At 49.6% G+C, this 16,767-nt stretch overlaps 1 non-coding gene across 1 annotated transcript; it reads right to left on the reverse strand.

The window, feature by feature from the left end:
* Positions 1-569: 569 nt before the first annotated feature.
* On the reverse strand, positions 570-641 carry TRNAH-GUG. Its single transcript has one exon. It is a non-coding gene; the product is annotated as a tRNA-His (tRNA).
* Between the last annotated feature and the right edge of the window lie 16,126 nt (positions 642-16,767).

Genomic DNA, 16,767 nt, shown 5'->3' on the forward strand with positions numbered 1-16,767 from the left:
CCCTTCTGTGAACTGTTATGCAGATATCTGATCCAGGGGATCACTGTTAATCTCTGTGCACCCACAGTGCTCTCTGCCAATTGGCACCCAGGGGTGTCTGGGGGTCACAAAATGTTTTCTTGGTTTTGTTTTTAAGTGTTTTAATAAAAGTTATGTTACATTTCTTTTGATAAGCAATGTGGGTCCAAAGCCTTTAAGGAGATGGCTGGGTACCAGCCAGTCACCTAAAAGAGTGACCAGCTCCTCCTAATTAGTCTTCGGTTCTCACTCTCTGCAGCCGCCACATCTGTAAAACCTGAACCCTGAGGAAAAAGGCTGGCTGTGCCTGGGTTCCCCCTGCCCTGGTAACAGCCTGGCTGTGCCTTAGCGCCCTGCCCCTCATAATGTGCTGGCTGTGACCAGGCGCCCCCCAACCAGCTAGCCGTGCCTGCGTTGCTCCTTCCCCAGTGCCAGGGTGCCCCTCAACCTTGTGCCAGGCTGGCTGTGACCCATAAGAAGCGGGTGCTGCCTGCGCTCCTCCAGCAAAAATGTCACAAAGCCCCCATGCCGTGCTACCGCCATTGAAGCGATGCCGTGACTCGGATTCGAACCGAGGTTGCTGCGGCCACAACGCAGAGTACTAACCACTATACGATCACGGCGAGCTACTGGGGCTGTCCAGAAAGCTGCTGGCGCCCGCCTTCTTCAGAGCGGTGCTTATGACGTCACCACGCGAGTGCCTGCCCTTTCTAAGACCAGTCTTCAGAACAGCTACTGCGCATGCGGCCCCCAATGGGAAAGGGGCGAGCACTAGGTGGCGCAGAGCTCCACATAGCGCCAAGCCAACGGATTGGGGAGAGAGAGGAGGGGTGAGCCGGAAGTGTCGTTAGGCGCGAACAGTTGGCGCGTGTTCGCTCTAGTCAGGGGCGCGCGGGCAGCCATCGCTCAATGGTAAGGGCGGGGCTAGGCTGGGCGGTGGGGCCGGCAGCTCTTCCCGCCCCTGCGCTGGGGGCGCGCCCAGGTGGGGCCTCTTTGCTCGGCCGCGGCCTTCGCTGTCCCGCCTGGCACCGCCTCCCTCGCGCGGGGACCTGGGAGCCCCTCGGTCGCGCGCCGGGGATCCGAGCCCCGGGGCGGGGCGAGGGTCTTGAATGAGGGGCAGGCTCCGCCCCTCGCGCGCCCCGGCCGGCCTGCGGGCCCGGCCTGCCCGTCAGCGCCGCGGGGGCCCAGCCGCCCCGCCCGGAGCAGCGCCCAAGGCCGAGGGGGCCGCCCGCGGGGCAGACATTCCCGTTCCCTCCGCAGCCCCCGGCCGGGCTTGGGGCAGGTCCCCGCTCGCGTGCTGCCAGCCTCCTGCGGAGCCAGCCGGGGGCGGGGCCGCGCTGCCTGCTGCTGGGCCCGGCGCTCGCTGAGCCAAGGCAGCGGAGCCCGCCCCTGTAAAGCAAAGCTGGGCCCGGCTGCCCGTCTCCGCACGGGCTTCCCCGGGGCAGACGGTGCCTGCAGCCGCCCCAGAGGGACCGGGACTCCTTCCCGCGCAGGGGTCAGCAGCCAGCTGGGGCTCGGCAACAGGCAGCTGCAGGGCAGTGCTCGCCCCTGAGGAGCAGGCTGACGGTTTCACAACCTTGGCGTGAAGATTGCTGGGTTCGGCTCCTGGCTCTGGGCAGTGTAGGGGCTAGTGCAGGGGTGGGCAAACTTTTTGGCCCAAGGGCCACATTTGCAAATAGGAATTGTATGGTGGGCCATGAATGCTCACCGTGGAAAGGGGGGAGGGCTCTGGGTGGGGCTGGGGATAAGGGGTTTGGGGTGCAGGAAGGTGCTCTGGGCTGGGATCAAGGGGTTTGGAGGATGGGACGGGGATCAGGGCTGGGGCAGAGGGTTGGGGTGTGGGAAGGGGTGAGGCTATGGTTGGGGGTGTGGGCTTGGGTGGGGCTGGGGATGAAGGGTTTGGGGTACAGAAGCGTGCTCTGGGCTGAGATTGAGGGGTTTGGAGGGTGGGAGGAGGATCAGGGCAGGGGTTTGGGGTGTGAGGGTTCTGGCTGGGGGTATGGGCTGGAGATGAGAGAGTTGGGGTGCAGGAGGGTATTCTCAGCTAGGATCAAGGCATTTGGAGGGCAGGAGGGGGATCAGGGCAGGGGGCTGGGGTGTGGGGAGAGGCTTGGGTGCAGGCTCAGGTCACACTTACCTCAAGTGGCTCCCAGAAGCAGCGGCATGTCCCTTCTCTGGCTCCTATATGAAGACATAGCCAGGTGGCTTTGTGCACTGTCCCATCTGCAGGCACCACTGCTGCAGCTCCCATTGGCTGTGGTTCCCAGCTAATGGGAGCTGCAGGGGTGGCACTTGGGGTGCGGGTAGTGTGCAGCGCGGAGACCCTTGGCTACCCCTACATTTAAGTGCCAGGGGCAGGCATGCGTCTGCTTCCAGGAGCCACAGGAGTGGCCCCTAACCCTGCTTCCTGTCTGGAGCGCCGCAGCAGGACAAGCCACAGATCCCACTCTCCAGTAGGAGCTTGAGGGCCGGATTAAACGGCTTGTGGGCTGGATCTGGCCTGTGGGCTGTAGTTTGGCCACCCCTGGTCTAGTGGTTAGAGACAATCTGGCCAAGTGTAGCACCACCTGTTTCAGTCATCTGCAGGGACTGGATCTGGGCTCTCTAGATCTAATAGTATGAGCCTCTCCCAGTAGAGCTAAAGGAAATTCTTGTTAGTATGGGGAGAGCAACGGACGTCCTCTAAAGAGATGGAGATCTGTACTGGGTTTCCGTGCATTACACTAGGGCTAATCTGGCTCATTTCACTTCCAAAGGGAGAGTGGCACAGTGGCAAGAGACAGGTACTGATCTCAGCTCTGCCTGAGTTCAGCTTGTCTGACCTCTCAAATGCATAAAATGGGTGAATGATTGTGACACCAAGACCTTGTAATCGTGGCCCAAACACTTGGCTAATGCAGGGCTCCTGCTCTTCCTAGACTGGAACCAGCAAATACAGAACTATGGTAAAATGAACTTAACCTCTGCAATGTGGGGAATGCTGCTTTACTGCTATGACCCCAGCTGTAAGGGTCTTCTCTGCAGAGTAGAGATTGTAGATACGAGCTGTACTGCTGGTATTGTGAAAGGGCAGCTACTCCTTAATCCATAAGGAGCCCAGTTTAGTTGGGAAAGGCAAACTCAGGAGTGAGCTCAGCATGGAAAGCAACAGAACTCCACAAAGCCCACATTGAGTTCTCTCGGCCACATTCCCTCCTTGGGTCCACAGTGCATAAACTATCCCTTAGAGGGATTCCTGGACTGCCTCCTGGGAGCAACTCAACAAGAAGCGTAAGCACTCAGCATATGGTACTGCCCATTAAACCTTTCTGTGCTGTCCTGGATGTCCTGTCGTCTGTCCTAGCCTCATTCTCAACATTTGTCCTGATAGCATTAGAACTGGGAGAGCCAGGTCCAGGTCAAGTCACCTGCCCTGGAGAGACCACAAGGGAATCTGAATTTTCATGGGAAGAAATATACTTTCCCAACTGACCCATCCCAACAGCCTCTGCCCTTAGCTGGGGGAATTGGATTATGCTACCCCTTTGCCTGGAGCAGGTTACACCACCCCCCCCTCAATTTATGCACCCCATGGGATAGGGCTGGGCACAGCCACTTGCCCCCTTCCTCCCCACTTGGCCTCACTCTGCCTCCATGGCTGGGAGCACAGGCTTCTGCTGTCCATCTGCAAAGGGCTGTGACAATGTGAACCAAACGATGCTGCAGAGCAGGCACAGAATTGCCTCAGTACACTGAGCTGGGCCGTACTGGGCCATGGAGAGGGGGCATTTCTTCTGGGCACCAACTGGAGATGAGCCTAGGACAGGTGTCTTGATAGCCCTGGGATATTCTTACCAGCTGGGATCACTGGATAATGGGGAGAGGTAAACAGAGAGAAAAGTGAAGGGATGGCAGAGAGAAAGAAGGAATTGGTGTTTTACCATTAGACGGCTTGATCCTGCTAGTGCACCCCTATGGAAATCATGGAATTCATTGTACAGTGTATATCACATTAGCTGAGGTCATACCGCCTCACATTTCACTTTATTTACACAGATGTTACAGCTGTTTTGGGGGCCTCTTGAGCTCAGGGCCACAGTACAATTGTCCCGCCTTTCCCTCTCTCTCATCAGCCCTGGCGATAGGCAGTGAGGCAGGATTATATCTGATAAACAGACAAGGAAGAGAGTGGATTGTGAGTGGCTGTATCTGTGAGAGAGAATGGCATTTGGTGCATATTTCCTCATGTATGAGTGCACGTGAGTACATGTCTTCCAGTTTCTTTTCAGTATTAGAATCCAGATTAGGAACTAGGCATAAACATCAATCAAGATATTATGTAATTGTATAGCATTTCAACTCTAAACCAGGCCTGGGTTCTTAGTGGAGAGAGATGAGGTCAGCCTGTATATGACTGACTGAGTCAGTTAAGGCAGTATCTGTTCTTTCTAAGTACCTTTTTATCATCTATCGTTGAAGTGTTTAAGAAACACTACAGCAGAAAGTTCATTTATTTGGGTAAATAGACACATTTTTGGCAGTAGTATGGCTGCTCATCTAAGTATGTAATTCCTTGGCTTTAAGTTTTAAAAAAGCACCCAAACCAATACATATGAATTAGGAAAAACCTATGCTCAGCTGTATGTTGCAGAATACTTTTTGGTATTTACTGTTTGGATTGCAATAGTAGCTAGGCACTCAGTTAAGTTTGGAAACCCATTGTGTTAAGCATTGTACATAACACAGATGGTCCCTGCACTGAGAAGTCAATAAAGGCATGAACCCCCGGGTCCTTTCTGTCTCTGGCCTCTTCCTTTATCAAGGAGTCCTACCAAAGTCATCATGTGAAAATCTCGAAATTGGGATAGAGATGAGTCATCCAGGATAAAGAAAGCAATCTCTGAACCATCAGTGATTATCTTTGAGAACTTGTGGAGGACAGGCGAGGTCCCAAAGGACTTGAGAAGGGCAAACATAGTACCTGTCTTTAAAATGGGGAACTAAGGGTATGTCTGCACTGCAATTAAAAACCTCTAGCTGGTCCATGCCAGCTGATTTGGACTCGGGGGGGATTTAGGATAAGGGTCTGTTTAATTGTAGTGTAGATACTCGGGCTCCAGGTGGAGCCCCGGCACTAGGACTCTGCAACTTGGGAGAGTCCCAGAGCCTGAGCTGCGGCCCAAGCCCACACACCTACCAGGGGTGAAAGTAACAGGATTTACTGGTACTGCTGGAGTCCTGAGGGGGTGTGGCTCTCAAGATTTAAAATCCTTGGGGCACCGACTGTGGCTGGAAGTCCCAGGGGCTTTAAATCAACCGGGGTCTCCCAGCTGCAGAGGTGGCTGGGAGCCCCGGGGCAAACTAAAGAGCCCGGGGCTCCAGCTGCTGCAGAGCTCTGGACCCTTTAAATCCCCACCGCAACTCCAGCCGCCGGAGCTGTGGGTGGGATTTAAAGGGTTCTGGGCTGACCGCAGCCACGGCAGCCCAGAGCCCTTTAAATCTGGCCCCAGCGTGGCCGCCAGAGCCGCAGGTGGAATTCGAAGGGCTCTGGGCTGCCTGCTGCGGCGGGGAGTCCAGAGCCCTTTAAATCCTCGCCGCGGAAGCTGGTGCAGTCAGACACGGCGTCCTGGCTCTTGCTGGTACGCCGGACCGGACCGGACCAGACTGGCTTACTTTCACCTCTGACACCTACACAACAGTTAAACGGCCCCTTGGCCTGAACCTGAGTCAGCTGGCAAGGGCCAGCTGCGGATGTCTAATTGTAGTGTAGACATATACAAAGAACATCTGGGAAATTGTAAACCAGTCTGCCTAACTTCTGGAAAGATACTGCAACAGATTATTAATTTATAAACACCTAGAGGATAATAGGATTATAAGGAATAGCCAGCATGGATTTATCAAGAAGAAACCATGCCAAACCAACCTGATTTGATTCTCTGACAGCGTTATTGGCCTAGTGGGTAATAGAAAGCTGTAGACATTATATATCTTGATTTTAGTATGGCTTTTGACATGGTCCCACATGACAATCTCATAAGCAAACTTGGGAAATGAAGTCTAGATGAAATTACTATAAGGTGGGTGCACAACTGGTTGAAAGATTGTACTTGGAGCAGTTATCAATGATTCACTGTCCAACTGGGAGAGAGTATCTAGGGGAATCCCCTGGGGTTAGTCCTGGGTCTGGTACTAGTCAATATTTTCATTAATGACTTGGGTAATGGAGTGGAGCGTATATTTACAAAATTTGCCGATGACACTAAGGTGGGAGGGTTTGCAAGCACTTCGGAGGACAGGATTAGAATTCAAAACAATCTTGACAGAGCCCCCCACCAAGCCAGCCAATCTGCAGGACAGTTGACCCTCCCATGCCATCCTTACATGTCACCTCTGCCAGTCATGCATTTTTGGTACCACTCTGGCCTGTAGCCATTCCAGCCACACTGTGGTGCTGATTCCTATTTGCATTTTATTCAAAATGGGAATAGCTCACAGGAAGAATTGCCTACTGCCTTTGCTTTCTCATTCATCACTCTTTGCTGCCTCCCTGTGGCCTTTTTGTGTCATTGAATTGTAAAAATGGAAATACATGTAGAAGATTGCATTATGCTTATGCATCCACTGAATGCTACACTCTGCCTGTACAGAATGTTTCCCCCCTGAGTATTAGCTATGATGTAACTAGCTTCAGTGTTTCCTACCAGACATAAGGTTAGATCAGGATTTTTATTTTAATGCCAAATTTTCAGTTGCTCACAACTTTCTGAAAATTACTCCTTTTAACTATAATAGGCGATCATTCATGATCTTCCTATTTCTTATTCTCCTCCTCCCACCTCATCCATCTGCAGATTTTTTATACTTTGGTTAGTGTTCCTGAATTTCTTTGCCATATTTTTCAGAAAAAGGTCTGTCAGGAAGGAGCTGGACAAGTTATTTTCACGTTTTACTCCAATGACCTCTCATTTGTCACTTTCTCACATGCAACAAGCAAATATGACTCTGGTGGAGACGTTGAAATCAACACAATGGCAAGTTCATTACAAACCGTTTTTCAAAGCACACATCAAATTGGGAGGAAATACAGATTGACAAGCACAGAAAGCGCTTAATATCCTAACAATTACAGTTAAAATGAAATTTCAGTACTGACAGGCTGAAATGTTCAAGTATCTGAGTCAGGCATAAAAAATCATGAGATTTTACAATATAATAACTGTTGGGTCCCTAGTCTTTGCCCAGAACTTATGAAGGGGAAAGAACATTCATGTCCACGTCAGCTACACACACCAACCGCAGCTTTCACGAGTCAGTGTATGTGAAGCTGTAATTGTTTTTAATGTCCCCAGGATGCAGTGGTAGGGATAGTGCAGCGAATCCTGATGCCACATGGAATGCTGAGGGAGGTATAGGGAGGTCTCAATATCGAGTTCTGAATGAGCTGCAGAGGGAGGTGACCATGGGATGGTTGAACCTGCAGGTCCACCAGAGTCTGTAGCATCTGTGTTTGCTGCCTGAGAAGCCTCATGATGTCTTGGTGCATCTCCCTCTCCTTTTCTGGCTGGGACTACTGGGCCTCTCTCCTCTCCTCTCTTTCCTTCTGCAGTGTTCATCATTCAGACCCTGTACTCGCAATCCAATACAGCACTGGCTTGCAGGCTCTCCTGGAACATGTCAGTGTGCATCCTCTTCCTTCTTGTTATCTGGCTCCGGTGTTCTATGGGTGTGGAAAGCCGCAAGGGCAGCAGCTGCAGATACAACACACAGAGGTACCCTTGTCAGCGTATTTACTACAAAGAGCAAAACTTAAGATGCAGACCTCACTCCCCTTGGTCCCCAGAAGTTGTAAGCACTACATTCTTACTTCGGCTTGTGCATGCACCTGGCACAGCACCAGCCACAGTGAGTATGGCCAGCCAGGGGTTGGGAAAATGAAGAGGGAATTGCTCAGACGCATGATTCTAGTAGTGCAGAGCAATTGCACTGAATACTGGCACTGTTTTCTACAGGCAGGGGTGATTTTAGCTGATAATCTCACTCCTGAGGGTAACAGAGGCAGAGTGAGCCCAGCTGCTGCTGATGTGCCAAAGCTACCCAGACCTGTTTGCTGCTAACCTTTGTACTGCAATGGTGCCTGATGAAGTTATCACTGAGCAGCATGGAAAAATGTCCTACTGCAGAGGAAGAAATAAGGCTGCCATTCCTAGAATCCTTCAGGAGAGGATTGTAGAGGACCTCCATGAAAGTTTCACCAAGATCTCAGGAGGATTAAAGGGACATTCCTGTATACCTAAACAAACGGCTCCACATAGCCCCCGCGCCTGCCTCTCTGTGCTTGCCCGTGTTGGACTGGCTGGAGTGTGGAGGAGTCAAAAACAGGTCCTGGTTTGCTGTGCAGCTGGATCCCCTGGTTGCCTGTCCCCCGTACTCCTCCTCCACCTCTTCCTCATCCACCACGTTCTCCTCACTGTTCATGGCATGGGCCTGGGACTTGGGCTCCTTGGAGATATTTGTGGTATTGGGGGTGGGGGGTGGTGGTGACTGGGTTTCCATCCAGGAGGGCATGCAGCTCTTTGTAAAAGCAGCTTGGCAACAGATCAATTGTCAGCCTCCCTGGCCTTCTGGTGTGCCTGTTGCAGCTCCTTGGCTTTCACACAGCACTGCTGCCAGGGCCAGCTCCAGGGTTTTTGCTGCCCCAAGTGGCGAGGGGAAAAAAAAGCCGTGATCGCAATCAGTGACACTTCGGCGGGAGCTCCACCGTGCTGCTTTCTTCTTTGGCGGCAGGTCCTTCCTTCCAAGAGGGACTGAGGGACCTGCCACTGAATTGCCGCCAAAGACCCAGATGTGCCTCCTCTTCCCCTTGGCCACCCCAAGCAATCTGCTCATAGATGTCACTATTTTTGTGGCTGCACAGCCTCTTTTCCTCACAGGCCCAGGAGATCCAACACCTCCTGTCTACTCCAGACTGAAGTGCATCTGGAATATGTAGCCAGCACTGTAAGGATAAGGTAAGGCCTTTTCCTATAGCCACATGGTAAGGCCTTTGTCTGCAGCCATATTAGGAGAGCAGCAGCCATTAGCCAAGAAGCAGAAAGAGAGAGCCTCACTTTCCATCTAAATTACATTAAAACAATGTAGCATCGGGCTATTAAGAAGGAGAGCCTGTCCTAATAGCACCCACTATCACCAGATAAAGAAACACATTTTTAGATGGTTAAAGAAAACTTAGTTTGACAGCATTCTGTCTGGCAAGAAACCACTTGTCACTAAAAAGCGACAAAGAGTCTTGCGGCACCATATAGACTAACAGAAGTATTGGAACATAAGCTTTCGTGGGTGAATACCCACTTCATCAGACGCACTTATCACTAGTTGTGGTTGTGAAATTCTCATTTCTTTATTGTTTTGTCTTTATGGTCCCTACTTCCCTATTGTTTGTCTGTGTGCTCTGTCTGGTTCTTTGATTGTTTCTGTCTTACGTAATAAATGTTGCTAGGTGTAAATTAATGAAGATAGTGGGGCATGATTGGTTAGACAATTTTATTACAATATGTTAGGATTGGTTAGTAAAGTGATTGGTTAAGCAGGCCTCAAGTTTCACTATATAAACTGGGGCCCAAAAGGAAGTTCTTGGGAACCAACTCCAGGACACAGCCCCAGGATCAGAGCTGCCAGACCTCAACACCCTGCCAATCACACCGTGCAGAAACTGGAGTCCTCAGATGACCTGCTCCTGACTGGCCAGCATGGAAAAGTTCATTTGTCTTAGTGGGTGTGGGAGTGGTGAGCATTGTATGCATAGTGTGTGCATTATTTTATTTTTTTTGGTAATTGTTAATAAATAGAGGTTAAGTAGGATATTACTGTGTAAGGCTCTTTCACTAGTAAAAGACCCTGTTAACTCACAAAAGATTAAGCCCTGAGTCCACAGTGAATGGTGTTTGCTCTGAGTCCACAGGGAATGGGTGTTTACCTGGAGCCTGGAGGAGTAGGGCCCGGAGCCCAGGGATGGGTAAAATTAGGTGCCTTTCGCCTGGAGCACTAGGAACCGGGAAAGGGTGGGAGTACCTAAATCAACCGAGTTATGCCTTGAGCCCTAGGAACTAGGTAGAGGTGGGATGTCCTAGAGTGTGCTGGCAACAAATTTAGGGTAAAATTGGGTGCCCTAATGTGCAAGTGACAGAAATTTTTGTGCGAGTAACAGCATGGTCAGTTGGACAGTTGCACTTGACAATAGAGAACTGCTAGGCAGGGCCATCCCTAGCCATTTTGGTGCCCTACGCAGCCCCCCCATGGGGGGGCCATCCCCAGAGCTCTGCGGTGGGGCAGGAGCAGGCCTCAGGGGCAGGAGGGAAACTGCCCCCCAGCATGAGCCGGCGGAGCGAAGGGGGTTGAGGCTGGGTCGCTCCACTTCCGCCTGGTGAGTGCAGGGCAGGCCCGATCCCACACTCACATGGTGGCGGGAAGTGGAGTGACCCAGCCTCAGCCGGCTCCGCTCTGCTCCCCTGGCTCCCAGCCTTGGGTGTAGGGGGGGAACCACCCCACAGCACTCACGGGTGGCACGGCTCAGAGCTGGCAGAGCAGAACGGGCTGGGGCCGGGTGGCTCCATTTACCGCCACCGTGAGTGCAGGGCAGGCCTGACCCTGACCCCTGCTGCAGTGTCCAGGGCAGGGGGTGGAGTGGGGGCTGGGGCAGCTGCGTACTTTGCGTGTGGGTAAGGATGGCCCTGCTGCTAGGAGTGCTTGCCAAGCCAGGCAATCAGGAAAAGGAATTTCAAAAATTTGCAGGGCTGTAAAGGGGAGTGGGGTGCTTCTGGTCTCCGTGAGCCCTGTGGTCACAATGGTGACCAGAGCCGTCAGCATGGGGCATTGTGGGACAGCTGCTGGAGACAGTTAAGGTCCATATAAGTAACACAGTGTCTACACACACACTGAGTCAACCCAAGTACAGCTGCTCGGGGAGGTAGTGTTTAGTCAGTGTAATGCGGCACTTATGTTGACCGGAGCCAAATTTACGAGTAGACACAAGCACAACTAGATCAACAGAAGCTGCCTTGCATTGACCTGTGAAGTGTAGACTAGGCCTACATCTGATACAGGGTCAAGAGACAATCTGCTCGTAGATGTCCATGTTTCTAGAGCTTGTTGAGAAAGGGCCTGTCATAAACAGATTGTTAAGCGTTAATGTCTCTTGTACCTGTAAAGGGTTACAAGCAGGGAACTGGATACCTGACCAGAAGACCAATCAGAAGACAAGATACTTTTAAATTGGGGTGGAGGGAAGCTTTTGTGTGTGTTCTTTGTCCGTTGTGTGTTCTTCTCTCGGAGGGTCTGAGAGAGACCAGACATTACTACAGGCTCTCTAAGTTTCTTTCCAAATAGTAAGTAAAAACAGGCGGTTTAGGCTTTTTGATTGTTTTACTCTATTTGCAATTGTGGATCTGGCTGGTTAACTTTTATATGTGTAGTTGCTGGGAATATTTTGATTTGTATTGGTACTGGGAGGAAAGTCTCTTTCTGGTGTCTGTAAGCTATAGGACCCTGTAATATTTACATCTTGAAGTTACAGAGATAATTCTTTACTTTTTCCTTTCTTTTATTAAAAGGTTTCTTTTTAGAGAACCTGATTGATTTTTTTTCTTGTCTCCCTTGTTTTATTCCAGGGGATTGGGATAACTCACCAGGATGGGTGGGGGAGACGGGAGGGGGAGAGATAGAATCCCTCTCTGTTTTCCTTGAATCTGTTTACCTCTTTGTGGAAGGGAAGGGAGATGCTTCTCTGTATGGTGATTTAGAGGTTGGATCAGTATCTCTCAGGATAGCCCAGGGAGGGAAATTCTGAGAGGGGGAAAGGTGGGGGGAATGGTTTATTTCTCCTTGTTTTAAGAACCCAAGGGATCTGGGTTCTTGGGGTCCCCAAGGAAGGTTGGGGACATCAGAGTGCCCTAAAACACTATATTTTTGGGTGGTGGCAGTGCTATCAGATCTAAGCTGGTAATTAAGCTTAGAGGATTCAGGTGCTAGTATCTCATTTTCTGAACTCTAAGGTTCAGATCTGAGAAGGAACGCTATGACTGGGCCTTCAGTGGCTGGGCAGCTTAGCGGCTAGATCATTGATTAAGGGCTGGAAGGGGGGCCTGCCCTACTTTCCGTCAGGTCCTGGCTCAGAGTCCTTGGCCACTCACACCCCTAGACAGGGGAGATGGATCTTGCTCGCAGTCATGGTGGGGGGGGGCCCCTCAGGACCTGTTATTTGAGCTGCTCCCTGTGTAAGTCCTTCAGTTTGAGGCATGGCCTTGCTAGTCCATTTTCTTCACAGTTGGGGCTTGGAGGTAGATTCCCCTTGCCGGGGAAGACTTACTTGCTTCCAGTGGCTGCGTTGGCAGGCAGGTTGCGTCTGTGCCTTCAGGCAGACACACAGAGAGCTCCTGCCTCTTCACCAGTCAGCCCCTGACTGAGCCAGGCTCCCTTCTTTTCTCCCCCTTCTAGGCCTGGCATTGGCTGCAGGTATTATTGGGTGGGGCTAGCTGAACCCATAGGTTTTCTTTAACCCCTGCTCTGCCTTGCAGTCATCTCTCTGCTCCTTTACACTTGTCCATAGCTGTGCTTCACAGCTTCTTCCCTGCAGGCTCAGGAGATCCAGTATCTCCTGCCTACTCTAGGAAGGAGTGCATCCAGCATGGTTGATTGGGTAGATGCACACAACAAGGGAGAGCTGCTGGGTGTGCTCACTGAGGTTGGCCTTCAGCAAAAGGCATTTCAAAACCACGTGGGGAGTATTAAAGGGGTAGGTGGCTTCCAATCTCTGTGACCCCTGGACAGTAAAATTTTGACCAGAGCAGTCATTGTTGCAGGGACAGGAGCATTGTGGGACAGCTGCTGGAGGATTGTTAGGATCGACACAGGTCACAACACGACAACACTCATCCTCCTTCAACCTCAGTAGGTTAAACATCGGCTGGAGACAAATTTGAGTGTAGACGCATCCACAAATATGTCAATACAAGATGACTTACATTCATTACGGTGATGTTGACCAACCTAAGAATTTCAAATTATGATTTGTAAGCAAAGTCTAAATGAGTTCTTCCTGACAGCTAGTGATGAGCTGGGGGCTGGAGGGAAAGGCATCATGACCAGATTGTATTTGCATTCACACCCAATCTACCTAGGTATCCAGCAAATAGAGCTGTGTTGCCCAAGTGATAGATTTTGACTGGGGTTGGGTTACAAATCACTTGACCGCTGGGGTAATGAAATGTTGTTATTGTATGAGTAAAGGGCAGTAAAACTGTACATTAGCCTGTGCTGATTGAGGGCATCAAGAGGGAGGGTGGGGACAGGTGTTTTGCTTGGTGGTCTGCCTGAGTCACAAGTACTATTTGTACCTGCCCCTCTCCACTGTGTAAAGACAGAGCTGATTAGGCTCCATAGATAGTCTTTTGTTTTGCTAAGTGACCACTACAGCTGAAATCACTGATATTCAGGTCTAAGTGGTTAAACCTGCTGTGGGACAGTGTTTCTGTGGAAGAGATGGCCCAGTCTGCACTAGCAGCGAGGTTCCCCCACTGAGAGCTCAGCTGAGATCACTGAGAGCTGCATGGAACCTCGAGAGACCAACTAGCAGAGGTCACAGTGGCAGGTGGCAGCAGAACGTGACGGTACAGGGCCATTGGCAACAGAGTGATGGAGTGAACGGTGGCACAGTGAACAACAATGGCCAGAGTGAACAGTGAGCAGCTGATGGAGGAACGAGCAAGGTGCCTTCTTGCCCTTCACCTGGGAGGTGAACTCATATGAAAGCACCTCTGAACTCTGAGTCTCCACTAACCAAGGACAACACTGGTGAGTGTTAATGAGTCTGTTAAGAATGCTGGAGACACAACACAGTTCATGCAAACAAACATGGCTGTGGCATCATACTTTCTGTTTAAGCAAGAGATACAACCCTCTACAAACTGGAGGCCAATGTCAAGTGCATTGTCACTTCTTCATCCTGAGGTTGAGCACTAGTTCCAAACAAGTTCCAAATAAGACCAGCAAATGCTTTCTCAAGAAACTCAGTTGACTGGCTAGAAGCATTTGATGCAACAGTGAAAGATTCAACAGTTGAAAAAGTGAAGAACTCTCTCACCACATTCAAAAAATTTGCATACATGGCTGATGAATGCACTGATGCAAATGGGCATCAAGTATTAAGCCATTGTGTACAGTATCTTGATGTCAGTGATAGGCCAGTAGATGCGTTTCTAGATGTTCAAATTATAGAAGACACATCAGCTGCATCTGTGACAAGCCACATCTTAGAAGAGTTAAATGCTTGTCAACTGGACCCCAAACAGGTGGCCACTTGTGCATTTGATGGAGCTGCAAACTCCTCTGGAAGACATGGTGGAGTACAGGCTTTGCTTAGAGAAAATTGAAACCTTAATCTCTCCTATACACACTGCAAAGGCCATCTACTCTAACTAGTGCTACTATGAGCAGCAGACTCTTCAAAAGACATTTAAAAAGCTATACATTTAATGTCTTCATTATATTCTTTTTTCAGCAAGAGTCCAAAAAGACTAAATATCTTGGAAAATATAGAAGATACAGTGGGACTGAAGTTCAAATTAGTCCAGCCTGGGAAAACCCTCTGGCTTTCTCATGAGCGATGTGTGCCTGTTGTCTTAAAATTACTCCAGCCATTATTACTGGCTTTGGAAAGTATCTACCAAGATGGGATGGATTTAAGTAGTGAGGCTGGTGGATTACTTTTGCTACTATGTTCAGAGAAGACTATTGCCATTCTCTCTCTTGCAAGTCTACTGTTGAAACCACTTGAGTCATTAAACAATGCCATCCAGGCATTGGCTACAACCGTAGTAGATCTTTGTCCAGCAATAGAAACTACATTTGGATCAATCATCGAGCTATCCACTGAAAAAGTACTGAAAGGAGCAAAGACTTCAGTCCAGATGTTGATTAATGAAGGCATTTATATTGAATCCTTAAGTAAAGAGGACAAGAAGTGTTTGTTAAGACAAATGAAAAAGTACAGACTTGATTCTTAAAAACTACAACAGCGACTTCTAGATTCTACTCAATCTCCACATAGCTTTTACAGATCCCTGTCCTATAAAACACGGACAGCTGAGCAGAGTGAGGCACTACCAGCAACGAGGCTGCCATGTACTCAGGACAGAATAGAGAATTTGAACACAGAGTGGAATATCGTACGATGAATGAATGAAGATTTGACTTCAACTTCTTTTTTATCATCACTAGTGGCTCGACCTGATCTCTGTGCTATGTTTCCCGGGATGAAAGAAGTAGGAATTCATCTCTTGCTACTCCTAGGCACAACCGCTACAGTGGAGTGTTCTTTTTCATCATTGAATAGAATTTTGTGTTCTCAAAGGAGTCGCCTTGTGCCTGATCATGTGAATGAACTAATGAGCATTTCAATGGAAGGAATGGAAGTACCAGACACACGAGAAGCCAACAAAGATGAACACATTGCATTTAAGAAGTTCTTTAACAGTTGTACAAAATTATAACAAGAAACGAATAAGGATGTAGATGTCGCGTTTCATAGAAGGCTTGAGTAGCCAACTTTAATTTGTGTGATGATTTTAAAACATGAGTTAAATCTAATAAAATGGTCATGAAGCATTTTTCAGCTTTTACTATCGTGCCATACAGCCCACCTTCACCCTCACGGTCTCACCCCTCATTAGCCCTGTCCCCCTCTCCATAAATTCAAAACCCGCCCCCCCATTTCAATTCCTGGGGAAAACACTGTGGGGTGGTGATTTTACCTCTGTATACAGCGTTGTTGAGACTGATACTGGAATACTGCATCCAGTTCCAGTGCCGGGATTTTAAAAAGGATGTTGAAAAATTAGGGATGGTGCAGAAAAGAGCCACAAAATTGACTTAAAGCGTTGTTGTAGTAGTAATTGGCACTGTGGCAAGGTCATAACATAACAATGGTCATACTGGGTAAGACCAGTGGTCCATATAGCCCAGTGTCCTGTCTTTTCCACAGTACCCTGCCGGGCTCCCCCACAAGAGCCGCACTAACAGGCAACTCTGCAAGTAACTCCCATGCCTCTCTATTTCCTGGGCCACATGTATTGTGTCCTTTTTTCTGTCAGCGAGTCCAGAAATAGAGGGCAAGAGCTCACTACTGCTATCACGAAAGGATTTGTTGGGTTGAGATCAGCTGGTAGAAGCGGGCAATAGCGACAGAATCTGAGACTTTAAGCTCTTTGAGTGACTTCTTACCTTTATAGACCTGCCCTTTAATCATACACTGCTATTTTAAAGTTAAGTGTGATAGTAAAGAGACCTCTTTTAAACCCTTCACCACACAAGACAAAGCCCACAGTATTCATCATTAACTATATATTTCTACTCTCCTGGCTCCCAAACAGCTTTTCCTCCCTACTGCCACCAGCCACCTCCGAGTTCTCCCTCCTCTCTCCCCAGCTGTGCTCATTTGATTGCAGCAGCTCAGCGGATGGTCCAGCTTTGCTCTTTCACTTCCATTCTTCACTTCTTTGGATGGCTGCATTTTCATTGGGGAGCCTGATGGAAATACCTGAGTTCTCTGTCTGGGCACGCAGGCCCAGCAGCTAAAGCCACAGACCCACTGAGAGTAGCAGGAGGTTAGCCTGGATTGTAAGGAGTGGAGGCTTGGCCCATGGAGACTCCAAGCACTGCAGTTACTGCCACCTACATGGTGAATCCTCCAACACATCGCCAAATGGCTCTTCTACA

Source organism: Gopherus evgoodei, chromosome 10 (genome assembly GCF_007399415.2).
Source record: "Gopherus evgoodei ecotype Sinaloan lineage chromosome 10, rGopEvg1_v1.p, whole genome shotgun sequence".
NCBI lineage: Eukaryota > Metazoa > Chordata > Testudines > Testudinidae > Gopherus > Gopherus evgoodei.